Here is a 14276-nt window from a genome sequence, read left to right on the forward strand (position 1 = left end):
CGGATTTTAATAATAATAAATTCGGATGATATACAGATTAAGATTAATTAATATATAAAATAATTTTAATGTAGAAATTTTTCAACAGATGGCATTACCAGCGTTTTATAAGGCTTTATATTGTAATTAGGTTAGCATGTTGATTTTGATCGTTTTTAGCGTTGTCTGCGGGTAAAAAAGGTTTGAATTTTGATTTATCGTGCGGAAAAGTTTAGATTTAAGGCGAAAAAAGCATGATTTATGATATCCAAGTGTGGAGCTTCCGCATTTCTGATACAGTTAAGTGTAATCACGATTGTTCTAACGACAGAAACCCACATAAAAACATCTGATTTAGTTTCTTAGATCATTATTTGTTATAAATATGGAAAAATAAATATTAATTTTTACAATTTTAATAAATTTGAGTAATAAAAATACAAATTTACAACGTTAAAGATGGAAGAGAAAGTTTGAGAAAACAATGTGAAGCTGCCATTTCTGGGCGTTTTGCTAAAAACTCCCAAATATTGCTACATTGCTCTCAAATTGAGGCTCTACACTGTTCCAAATTGAAGCCCTAAACTACTACATTACCCCAAATTGCAGCCCTACATTGCTACATTGCTCTAAATTGCAGCCCTACACAGTTGCATTGTTCGAAAGATCAGACTTTATAAGTAAAAACGTGAAAAAATACTAGTAAACACATTCTTAGAATTGATAAGAAAATTGTAGGAGTCATGGTAAGAGCGTAAGAGTTAAAGAGTTGAGGGATTAGAGGAGAGATCTGAGAGGAAACGTGCAGCGAATAAATGCGCCAAAAATGATTACAGCGTTGTGTGGCCATAAGAATGGCAATCAGATTAAGGTTCTATCGCGCTTAGTATTTCATCGACACGCCGTCCACTGTCCTTCGGGTGTAGAGTTCCTCGCAAGAGATGCTAACTTTTATTACTCTAATGCATTAACACGCGTAAGGAAAATTCAATTTAAAAATCGAAATAAATATACCAGAGTAATGTGTCTTAATCGATCCATTCCGTAAAAAAGGAGGAAATTTAATCTCTTAATTACATCTCGTAATAATTTAATATATATTTTTTAAACTTAATTTTAAAAAAACTGAAAGAAATCAAACCCATCTCTCCTCCTCTTTGTGTGCTGGAGGAGGAAGATGAAGAGGAGGAGAGTCATTTTTAGGTGGATTTTTCCGTATATCTTCTAAATTAACCGAAAAAATATAGCAGAAGGTTGTGAAAATTAGCTTCGGACGTGTAATTATTGTAAAAATGAGGCAAAGATTGCCAAGATAAGGATGCTATTCGGGATTATTGGCCTCATTCCAAGCTGTTAAGAGAGATCCTTTTAATACGTGTCTACTTGGCGGTTCTGCTAAATTTCCTCCACATCTGTCATCCCTGTTAATTTCTTCAACGTGATAAACGCTTTCATTTTACCGACACCAACGCTGCCACAATTGTATTATCTCATTTGAAAATTAGGGTAAAAACGTTAACTCGAAAGGACGACGAAGCGCGCCACAAATCAACATTTATCTTCGCCTTCCCTGCCATATTAAACTGTCAAATAAATAATAACTCCTGTATTTTTCTGATAGAAGAAGAGATTGATAGATTCGGCCGCGTGTTTTCTATAAAAGAACAATGTCCCCTTACTATAAAATATACTTTAAATCAATCTGTCGTCGAAGCCAGTCGTAAAGGCCTCGCGCCATCTTGAGCCACGGAATTTACGAGTTTTGCCACTTTCATAATTACTTTAGAAGAGATTTCTCTAATGTATCTTCAACCTCTACTACTACACTTGATTGTCGGATAGATTAGTTTAAAATTTTCGAGTAAATTTACTTGTAAATTTGATTTTAAATGTCCGTCCTCTTAGTTAAATCTCATCCGTTCCGCACGAAAAAATGGAAAGAAATTCAATTATTTTATATCATTGCTGTAGTATTAATTTTATTTACGCTCCGGAGAGTGGGTATGTTAAAAAAAATGGATATTTTAGTGAAAACTCTAGGTTAGTTTTTGATCTATAACAGATTTTTCCGGTTGTTTCTCGTCGAAAATTTGAAAAAAAAATCGCATTTTTGTGCACGTAGTCCGCGCAATCGATAAATTATCGATGTTTTATTTTATAAAATTGATGGGAGAAGGTAAGAGAAGAGCGTGTTAATGACATATTTAAACGAAAAGCGTGTTTCAATCTCGCAAAAAGGAAATGAGCCGTGAAATCACCCAACCTGACGATCATAATGTACTTTAATATGACACCAAATTTATCTAATCTTAAATTTGAACCTTTTTTTCTTTTTTCTTCCTTTTAAATCTTGTTGACAACTCATTAGCGCTTCTTAATTTGCGGTATTTTAACAGGGAAAGTACAAAAGTTCCAAACAATTTTTCCTCATATATGACGTCACGACGAAAATTAAATTTTAAATTTTAGGATTACGAATTTGTTTTATGTTCAAACTTCGAAAGACTTTTTTAAATCGTTAATTTTACTAAAATTTACGACATTTTTATCATCTATAAAATTTTTTTCTTCCATTAATTTTCTTGTATTAAAAAAACAAATGTAATATTTCAAATTGTAAATAATTTCGTTTTATTTGCGGTTGTTTCGGTTGTTTACGTGAGCAGATGTTAAATTCCTGTTGATTTTGTCTAGTAGAAGCCGTAATTTTTGAATTATTCCGATTTAAATTGCCGTTGTGTCAAAGGATTGTCGAGAAATTCTTCGACCTTATCGATTTATAAAGTTTAAGCTAAATAAACGAATCATTTCGGCATTTATATTTATAAATTCCAGTTTAATTACACTCGCACGAAATTTCTACTCCATTTAAATAAAAAAAAATCACATTAAAACACTAAAAAAAGAAAAAACATTCATTAAAACTATGGCTTCCAGTGACGTCATTTATGTGGAAACGACTAAGCAAACATTGTTCAGAGCTACATTATCGTTCGCTTGAGATTAGTTGCGATTAATTTAAGCATAGAATAAGACTAGAGCTTAGAATCTCCCATCAGAATTTTATTTATTTCCCTCGCTTTCTTCCTTATCTTTCAGAAGAGGGGAGACATCTTCAGCTTTGATGAAGTGAACCAGTTAAAATCGGACGTCACTAACTGCACGGTTCGATCCCAAATACAATTCCTTGACTAACGATGCTATTTTCAATAAGAGAATGAATTCATCCGAGAAATTTAAGAAAATACACATTGCTTTTCCTTAATAGTTCTTCCTAGAAGTGATTTAGGAGAACGTTTCGCTATCCAAAAAGAAAAAAAATTCACTTTCTCCCTCTTCTTTCTTCCCCTCCTCTCCATTAATGAAATTATAAAAGCACGAAAGACACTTTAGTAAGGAAAATATGCAAAATCTGCATCATTTTTTTTCTGTTAATTAGCATTATAATTAGCTACTGTCGAATTTATTTAATTTTTTTCTGAGTTTTAGAATTAAATTTTATTTTATTTTTTTCACATAAGGATTATACTTTTTCCCTTATATAATGATGGAAAATCTGCCATATTCAGGTATAATAATCGAAGCAAAAAATTATCCAAATTTTCTTACATATTTATTTAAATATATAATAAAAACCATAAATTTCGCATTATCTAAAATATTCCGAGGTTTCCATACAAGGGAAATTATCAGTAAAGATTTTTCTATCCCCATTAAACGTCACGAAAATATCTTAATGTTCATCATAACGATAATCGTGTGTGTCTAATGGAAAGAAAAACTCTATTTTCTGGTAAATTCTGCTCGTTTCTACATAAAATTAACCTCGGAGAATGTCGAATTATCCAGTATCCCGATAGTAAAATAATTTTTAAATATTTATCTGTAAAAAAAACAAACAAAAATGAAAATATAAATGCAACTTTCGATAGTTAAAAGGTCTCTTCAAACATATCAAAGAGCTCAACCGAGCAGAAAATATTATCCTTTATTCTCAGAATATTCTCTTGATAAGAATAAAGAATAAGCAGAGCGTACGGAGTGGAAAAAAAGAAGATTAAAATGAGAAAAATATAAGTAAAACTCTTTCTCACGTGTTAAAATCTCAATTTCTTCTTCTTCCTCTTCTTCTTTTTAAATGAAAGGTTAAAAATATCATGTGACAGATGTTGAATAAATTGATAAACAGAGAAAGAAAGAGAGAGAGCTTCATGAGGGAGAACAAATGCTAATAATGTTAGAAAAGTAAGAATAAGACGTACAACTATACAAGAGTTCAAACATAATTAATGCCAGTTTAAAGCTATTTAGAAGGGGGAAGTCGTAATTGTCATCGCTAAGTGAGTGTCGTAATATTAAATTATAAACAGTAAGGTGGAAGGTGACAATTAATCGCAATAAAGAAGAATTACCTTATTAAATAAAATTAATTAATTTAGCTTGTCGGCCGTGTTGACACCGTCATTAAAGAGAAATATTGGAGAACAATGCATCTTTCCCTTCGCTAGTTGAACTGAAAATGTTTTATAATCGATCAAAATCGAGAATTCTCTCCGATATATTCTATTGTGATGTTTATAATGGAAGCATTATCATCTTCGTAACGATAATTCGCCTGGTTATGCTTAAATAAGCACGATAATTACGAAGATATAATGCTACTAACTCCACTTCTAAAGTATACAGTGTGGCAACCGAATATTTTTAGTTGTATTTTTACGAAAATTTAAGAAATACTCGTTAAGTTTAAGCCTCCATAACGTTAAACAAAGTTTAAATAGTGGCAATAATTTCGAATATTCACTTTTTAAACGGTAGATTTATCACTCTGCCTCTTATAATCCTCTCTGCTCTTGCGCTTCACTTATAGAGAACTAATAATAGATCTAACTAGAAATAATGATTTTTTTACGACTCTGAAGATAAAAAATTAGTTAAAAATATAAAATTTAAATAGTTTTAAACAGTAAAAATACGTAAAAACCTAAATTTCAGATAAATGTTGGCTTTAACCAGTACGTTAGGCATCTTAATGTAAGAAATGACTAATATTTAGGATAATCTGATGGGTTTATAAGGTTAATAGTTTAAAAAAAATTGTGATAGAAACATTCCAGACATTCTTTACCTTTCTAATTTAGCATTAATGCAATTACTCGAAAGTTTAATTCTATATTAGCTATAATTTATGTAGTCGCATAAGTTAGATGCGAATGAAGACGTTTGGACACGATGCAGTTATTGATTACCCACAGCATGGAAAGAATAAAAGATTGATTGTGGGGTCAATCGAATTCACAAACGCTTCAAGAATTTAACGCTAGATTCTTCCAGGAATAAAAAAGAGTATTATACAGAGATCCAGAGGCCTAGAGCAAGAATTGAAGAGATCTTTTCCACTTTCTTATCTAAAGAACTAGAGCAGAAAGAAGCTGTTGCATTCTTGAAACATTTCCAGATTTTATAAATTAAAATAGAAAAATAAAAAAAACAATTTCCAACTTTCTCCCGACGAATTTCATCGCCATTCTTTAAAAGAAATCGAGATTATTCTTAGCTTAAATTTCATTCGAGTTATTCAGAAGAAATTAATTAAAATTTCGCATTTTCCTTATTTAATTAAATGACGATCTAAGAACAGATAATTTTAATTATATAATTTTTATAAAATTTCAGTTATCGTCTATGAATGTTCTTGGGTTAAGAAATGAGAGGATGGAGATGATGGAGAGACATCCAGGAGAAACATGATCATCGACGAAACTTAAAACTTCGAATCAAAAAAAAGCAAGGATTCACTTCAAAATCGATACTTTCCAAATATAGAATTCCACGTGATCCGTTGGCAAAATCTTGCTCCATAAAAGGAAAAAAATTATATACTGTATATATAAGGAACGAGCAAGACTCTACGTATTTAATTAAAGTTTAATACACTAAGCACCCGCTATGAGCGTTTTTTATAGAATTAAACATTTGTAAAGCCAAAAATGAGTAAATAATCCAAAAAGAAATAATTAAAGAGCATTTAAGTCGATGTTAAAGCAAGTCTCGGAGGATTATCTTCTTGGAAAAGTCCGTTTGTAAAGGAGAAACGATTCGTTATTGTATGGGAGAAAGCGAGGGACGAGGTCAAAAGGATGAGAATATCCGACATGATTAGTGTCTGTAAGCATCCTTGGTCCGCTGTATCTTTACGCATGGTGTAACGCACAGTGTCACGATGTGTTAGTAGCTAAAGAGTTAAATTAACTAACAAGTAAAACACTACCACCGACTTTCCATCTTAAGAGACTGGAAAGAAGCCAACAGCTGACGATTTCCTTAGGAAATATCAACCTGACATTCGCTTTCTACCACTTTCTTTTCTGTGTTTTATCACAAATTCTCATCCTCTTCCCACTTCTTATGGAGTGGCAATTGGCTAAAATCGAGCCGGTTTCCAGTTAAATTAATAGAAAAAAGACTGGAGAAAGTTGTGTTTTTACGAAAGTAGACAAACTCGGACGTTTCTAGAGAATTTCCAGGAATTTGTCAAAATTTCTAAACACTTCAGAAAGGTGGAAACGAGATTTAAGTGTCTAAAAATCGAAAACATCTTGAGCTTCTTTAACGCACATTCTTGTAATCCTGCAGAGATTTAATATAATCCTCGCCCTAAAATACGTTATTTCTAAATATATTTGAAATGAAGACTGTCCAAACGAGAGGATTTTTGAGAAATTTTGCATTAAAATATACATTTAAAGAGCGAAGATTAAACCTGTTTAATATCTAGAAATTTGACTCCAACACCTGTCTAAGCACTCGAACGTGTATTTTAAATATTATTTAGTACATCACAAGGGGGAAAAAAGTCGCTAGTGTCGATGCCCTTTCGGGTAGAGGTTAAATACGAGACGTTGTAAACGTAACAATCGAAAACAAAACGTTTTACTTCTCGTTAAGAAGACGGATGGATCCAGAGACATTTACTTCTCTATCATTTATTTTCCGCCGTATAAATCCGTGTTATCCGATACCCAAATAAAAATATAACCTATCAACGTTCTCCTCGTATAAATTACAAGACGAGAATTTATATAAATTCTTTTAAAATTATGTAAAACCTCCGCCGATACGTTACTCGTGCACTTAACATTGGTGGGTTATAAAATTTGATATTTGAAGTCGAAGAAAAACATGGCCCAAATGTGCTGACGAGCATAAACAGGTCGAGATTTTGATGTTTGCTTACAGAAATACATTTGAAATTCAATGCGCCAAGAACTATATTTTTGAAGGTTCCTACTCCCGATTTTTTTTTGTATGTTTAGTTATTGACGAGATTGACTTTTCGCTTTCTACGGCTGAAATATTCATGAAAAATGCATTAAAATGCTGTACCGATTTGAAATTTCTCTGTATAATTATCGTGATTATAAATTTCTTTGTGTTTTAGAAGAAATTTATAAAGAAAAATGCTTAGAAAAAATATATATTTAACGTGTTCTTAAATATAATTCGTCATTTTATCTTATATTCACTCTTTATACTTCAATTTTGGAACGTTATTTAGCTAATAATTCATTGATTTTTGGTACAAAGGGTCTATTAAACTAGCTTAGAAAGAAGTAAATACATATAAGACATGAAAATAAATAGAAGATAATGTTAAACAAGATACAAATACGCGTACTTGTACAGTACGAGTGTATAAAGTTGGCACAGTCGACACGTTAAAAACACCAGCAATTATATTCTGACGCTTGCATACATATTACACTACTTTATCGATAGGTTAAACATCTCTTAATATAGACGATTCATGTAGATACTGATAGAGGATTCGCATCCCTCTACATGTAGATATTGACAGATGATCCGCATCTCTCTCCACATATATAGTGAGAGAGAATCCATCCCCATCCTTACATCCTTACATGAAAAAATATGTTTCCATAAAGTAACTATAGGCTAAGATGCCTGATAAAAAAAATCGAGTCGCACTACAGAACCCGATTTAAATCAATTTTAAATATATAACTGAAAAAAAAAGTGAACTGGAAGTTAAATTAAGAAATTTTATTCGGTCTTATTAATACAAATAGTAACCAATCTCTAAATTCTGTCAAAATATGCATATACATACGTCCAATTCTACTGTTTAGTTTAGGAATCTCGTCTATAGAGATAGAGATTAAATGTGCAATGCTACAAGTTGAGAAATTATATGATAATTCTATATATATATACTGTACATTAAGAGGTACTTCGTAATCTACTAATTGTGCAATATATTATAAAGACGATCTGTTTGGTTGTATATCCGTACACATTCCTAATTATCTCTCCTTATCATAAACCGAATGCTACGATAAAATTACACATAATTGAATATGGAGATAGAAATAATTAAGGACGAATATTAAATTTAATTGATTTTTCTTACGAAATTGTAAGAATTCGCGTTTTTTATCTAACTTATCATAATGGGAACGATAAGTTAGATGCGGAGAGATGCAGGAGAGATGAGGATCCTTTATCATTATCTACACGAAGGAGGATGCGGATGCGGACGCTATTTTTATTCATTCGAACTGTCGTCGATAACATGCAAAGTATAAGTGATGATTACTCGTCTCACGCATAATTAACCCGACCACACGCTTGGAAAAAATGGAGAATATTTAAATCAATTCTCCAGCGTGTGAAAGAGAAAAGAATTGAACGTATATCTTTACCTATCCTATAAACCGAAGGCTGCGGGAGAGCATCGGAAATTAGGAGAAATGGCGTGTCTCTACAGGAATTTTGACGAGTGATGATGATGATGAGGACGATAATATAGTTTTGTATCTGCAAATAAATATATTTGTATTGGGAAGATATAAATAGAGTAAGAGAATGGATGGCATCGAATCCAATTTTATTGTTATCTGGAAAGGTAATAGAGCGAGATGTCTTTTTATCGCCATTCTCTTCTGCCTTACGAATTAGATTTTGCTTAGACAACCATTAAGCTATCCAAGCAAAAATAGATGGAGAAAATTAGTTTCGGATGGCGGAAATATCCCAAAACTTCTCGCTCCTTCCTCCTTCACTTTCTATTTTAAATTAATTACGTTTGATTGGATTAAGAACGGGTTGAAACAGTTTACGTTGTTTCCGATTTAAACACGTTTCCTCGCTTCGTTTCTCCGTTTTATATCGATCTTATTGTATGGAAAATAGTTGGATTAAATGCGAAATATTTCTCCCTGTGAATAGAAATCAGTTGATAAGAGCAGGAATTCAATAAGCCAAGGACATTTTCTTATGCTAATTTCCATTTGGATGTTTTAAGATAGTTAAAATGAATGGAAAAAAACAGGGCGAATCGAAAGCGATAAGGAATTTGGAAACAAATCTTTTTATCGCTTTAAATTCTTTATTGTCATTTTGTATTTTTCTCCATTAGAAGCTTTATTGCTTTTTACGATCTTTTCTACACACTGGAAACTTGTACATTTTCATTTATTAAAACTGTTTCTTATTCTTCTCCTCCTCTTCTTCTTCCTTTCAGTTGCGGCACTTTTTATCTATAGAAATTAATTAGGATAAGAAAAAATAAATTCGCTAATGCGCACTTATTATATCTAACATAAAATCTATTTATTTGTTTAAAAGCTTGATAGTGATTTAATAAAATAATTTTCTGAAAAGCATTTTTGAAACTTTCATCTAAACGAAAAGGAGATATTTGTTTTTACGTTTTAAAGCTTTGATAAACTAATTAGATCGAAAATACGGAAATTTAGTTTAGCAAGATTGATAAAAAAACATCTCTCTTCCATCTCCAGCATCCATTAGATATAGTATATTCGATCGCATCGATTATTATTATTATTACAAGGATTTAAAGGTCGTTACAGTTATCTGCTACAAAATAAAATTTCTATTCTCTATTCTGAATTACAGTAAAGTCCATTAGGAAGGGTGGTAAATTCTTCCAATTTAACAAGAAAAACCCAACAAAAATCACAATTATCAACTAAAAATCAAAGATACAGAATAAAATTACAATAGAAATGACAACTAATTTAGTTTAATTATAGTTTAAAATCAATAATTTATATATATATTTTTTATGGAGAATGCTTTTCCTCCCTCTCCCCCTACGGTTTTATTACTGTGGAAGGAAGGAAATTTCGACTTTCAAACCAATAAAAGTGATGGGAGGGAGGAGAAGAGGTTGGACGAAGGTCGTTTACCGGACATCAGGAGACGTACGATGTCAAAAGAAAGACAAAGAAGAGAAATGGACGAGTAATGTGTCAAGATAGTGAATGTGTATGGACAGACAGAATGACACGGCGAGCTTCACTCAGTCTCATTGAGTTGTTTGTTCTCCACTCGGTGTCAGTCGCTTGTCGTTCCATTCCGCCACTTCAAGCGACAAAACTCACATCCAGTTTAGATAATATTCTGTTTTTACAACTTGGCTTTCTATCCAACTTCTCTTGCATCTTTTCTTTCCTGTCATCAAAACTTTCGGAACTGCTCCCTCCCCGGATATCTACTTAAAAATTTCTCCTCATTTTCCACTAGTTTAGTTTATTAAGTTAAATTTTAAAGAAAAACAACTTTTGTTAACTTGAGCAGATAATTTTCCCATTTGTAAATCTATCCGTAACGTTCGACCACTCGCTTGTCGTATAAGAAAAACACTTTTACAGGCGTTGCGCCTGTAAAATGTATTAAAATATCGGTTAAATGTAAATTTTTCTTTTTAATAAATAAATAAATAAGTAAGAATATTATTGTAAATTAGTTTTTACATCTTTATGCACTTTTAAATATTAATTAATATGTTAATTAATGAATTAATTACATTTAAATGTGCAAATTCGATTTAATTACTTGTTAAACGGGATCTTTTCTTACTTATAAATGTCTAAGATGGTGATAATTTAAGAAGTTTTCCTTCGAGTAGGTTCCGTATTTATTTCATCAGCTTGAGTCAACAATGTTCCGAATTTAATATCATCTTTATATGTTTGGCAATGCAATCTCGGTATTATTAACTCGGTAGTTGTCTATCTTAAATCCAAAAAACCGCAGGTAAAGTCGAGATGATTTCCCACAGGATCAAAAAAACATAACGAAAAACAAGACAATAGCTCAACATACACGTATCTGCCGTGTTTACAAAATTCAATCTTATCGAATTTTCTTCTTATTACTCCTTTTTAATATATAAATGATTAAATTTCGTCGTCTCTGATAGTTTTTCCGGTTACTTCAGAAACGAGACGATTTTGCCAGCAATATTTGGCGGAAAAAACCCAGCAATTTGCAACTGTTAAATTTTCCAACTCGAACAAGATTTAGAGCAGAGAAGAGAGCTTTTCCTCACTTCCGAACCATCGAATACGTTACCATGACGACGAGAGAAGCGTAATAACGTCACCATAAAAGAAAAGGAATAAAATGATTCAATTCTTTATCACACACACACACAAAAAAAGAAGAGGAACCATTTCGAATGCTCGTTCTGCGCGTGATGCATTTTTCTGCATTTTATATAATTTTGAATATTTTATTTTAATAAAATATTTACTTTATATAGCATTTTCCAACGCGAACTTTCTGCAAAACTTGCCCAAATATATATATAAAAAAAATCAATTGAACCAGTTCACTTTTATTGTCTATGGGACACGAGAGAGAGAATACAGATACCTCTTTATATTGGTGTAAATTCTAGTCTATAAGAGAACAAAAAAAAAATAAATAATNACCCGAATCTAGTGACATTTTCTCAGCGTCCGGCTCATCTTCGTAGATGATGCTTAGAAACTGGGTTAAGGAGATATTGTGGAATTGAAAAATTCCCCGGAGCACTTCTATATTACGGAATATGAATTCTGTTCTCTATCCAGATAACATCTTTAATATCCATTCCGTATATTGAAAAATGTTTTTTTTTTATCATTTTCCTCATTTAATTCTCTATACAATTAATATTAGGAGGATTTCTATTGGGGTATTTAATCAAATAAAACAGATAGGAGATTTAAACACGATGATCGTTCGATTGATTTGTTAAATATCTTGTCTCTGTCTTTGTTAAATTGTAAACGATTGAAAGATTAAGGCAATTAAGGAATATCGAAGCTTGTATCTCTAGTGATTATTTTGTAGGATTCCATACAAACACTCCTTCGATTTATCTTTCGTTCGATGCTACATCCTCTAATGGCTCTTATTCTTCGTATAGAATTCGTTGACCCCATATAAATCCGTAGATTCTTTTTACTTGTAACCTTTCTATATACTCGGGCAATTAAAAAAATAATAAATCTAGAGTTAATGATAAATTAATAATAAAAATAATTTCTGATAAATTACGAAATTTAACGGGCGGAAAAGCTATAATACCCGTTACATAAATAGATTTTAGTCATTATCATCCACCGAGATTAATCTGGATAATTTGGACGTCGACCTTAATCGTAACAATGAGAAAATTATCATTAATGTGAAAGGTGTTTTGATAGATGATTTGAAGGAAAATTACGGATCTTCTCCAATAATTAATTAGATATTACTTCTCTTCCTTGGATAAATTCTTACTAAACTCTTTAATCTAATTTTAAAATATTAATCTCGAATAAATTTATTTAGAGTAATCAATCTCCTTTTAAAATCGATTCTTTGATCTTTGGACGATTAAAATTTGTATCTTTTTTTTTTTTCTAAAATTAAATTCTTAGCCGAATCTCGCGAAAGATTTTTCAAATTTAAAGTAGTTAAATTTAGTTAAAAATTAATTTTTATAATTATAATATGTTTGTTTCCGTAGTTTTTTTTAATAAATTTCTGGAAGATAAAATGTCACTGATTTAAGCAGATAGATAGGAATATACAAAGTGATAAGAAGGAGCAGTGGATGGATGCTAGAAATTATGAAATGAATGATGATGTATAGAGAGAGGAAGTAAAAAAAAAATTGAAAAATAATGGCTACGTAGTGAGAGATAAATGTGCAGACGTACAAACACGCCAGCAAAAAGAATCAAAGTTAAGAGAAAAACTAATGTTATACGGTGCAAAAAATCGAAGCACACGAAAAGAAAAGCGAGGATTACACAGCCAAAACCAAGGAAAACAGAGGAGAGAAGAGTGCAGACAAACGTTTTTTTTTCTTCTTCTTCTCCTCACCTTCAATAAATTTATTCGATTTTATTTAACCGAACCAGTAAAAAACACAATAAGACGACCTTCCCGAGAGGAAAGTTTTCTCCGTCTTCAACCGTCTTTCTCCATTATTTCGATTGCTACCGCAGATTTTTACGACTCCAACAATTATATTTATCCTCGTACACTCTCATCCAATTATAAAATAACTCTCCTCATATAGTTTATAACCCAGAAACAATCTATAAGCTCCTTCTTCTCTACAAGTGATGCTGCAGCATCTCTCCGCAGCATCCCTCTACTAAAACGTATGGTAAGATGTTTCGTTTCTAGATAATTTATAACCACGTAATCTCGTCTAAATCGCCGGATTTTCTGTTTTAATATGGCGTAAGTCCGTAGAAAATATAATTGCAAAATTATTGCTTTATCGAATTCTGGGGTGTAGCAGGATATTTTTACGAGAAAAATAAATTTTTCTTTATAAAATTTAAAATGTTATTGGCGAGATCGACTCCATCTGGGGACAATTATGGGGAGAGAAAGCACCGCAGCATCAAGAAGTACGAGAGAGAGAGGGGAAGAGACGATTTATAAACAGGATCTTCGGTAAGAAAAGGGGGAAAGAGGTCACGAGGTTTCCATTCCATGAAGTTTACCATTGATACAAGTAGAAAAACGATTGTTTTGATCAGAATTGCTATTCTATAATCGCGACTTTCTTAATGGTTTGTTGGAAGTAACAAGATAGGGAGTTCTTCCCTTTCTAACTATTTCTTTATCTATCGATTGGTCAGACTCGATCTTTTCCATTGATTGCCAGCGAGTTAAACAAGGTTAGATATCAATTCCGATCGAAGTAATTGTTTTTTTGGCATTGTTTGTTAGATTCCGACTGCTATAGATTAATGACTTCCTACTTCCAAACAATATAAAAAGGAAGAAACTTAAAAATTGTTCTCCAACTTAACATAGTAAAAAATCGCACGAAAATTGAAAGTCACTATTCGGAATGGGGGAAAGCAAACGCTAAATGCGATCATTAATCATTGTTTTCATCCTTAAACTTTCATCTGTCGAGTGTTTCTAGAATTGTTTCCCATGTATATTTATCGACTTTAATTTCCCCTTCTTTA

Source organism: Centruroides sculpturatus, unplaced genomic scaffold (assembly GCF_000671375.1).
Source record: "Centruroides sculpturatus isolate CEXI.00-Female unplaced genomic scaffold, Cexi_2.0 scaffold228, whole genome shotgun sequence".
Lineage (NCBI taxonomy): Eukaryota > Metazoa > Arthropoda > Arachnida > Scorpiones > Buthidae > Centruroides > Centruroides sculpturatus.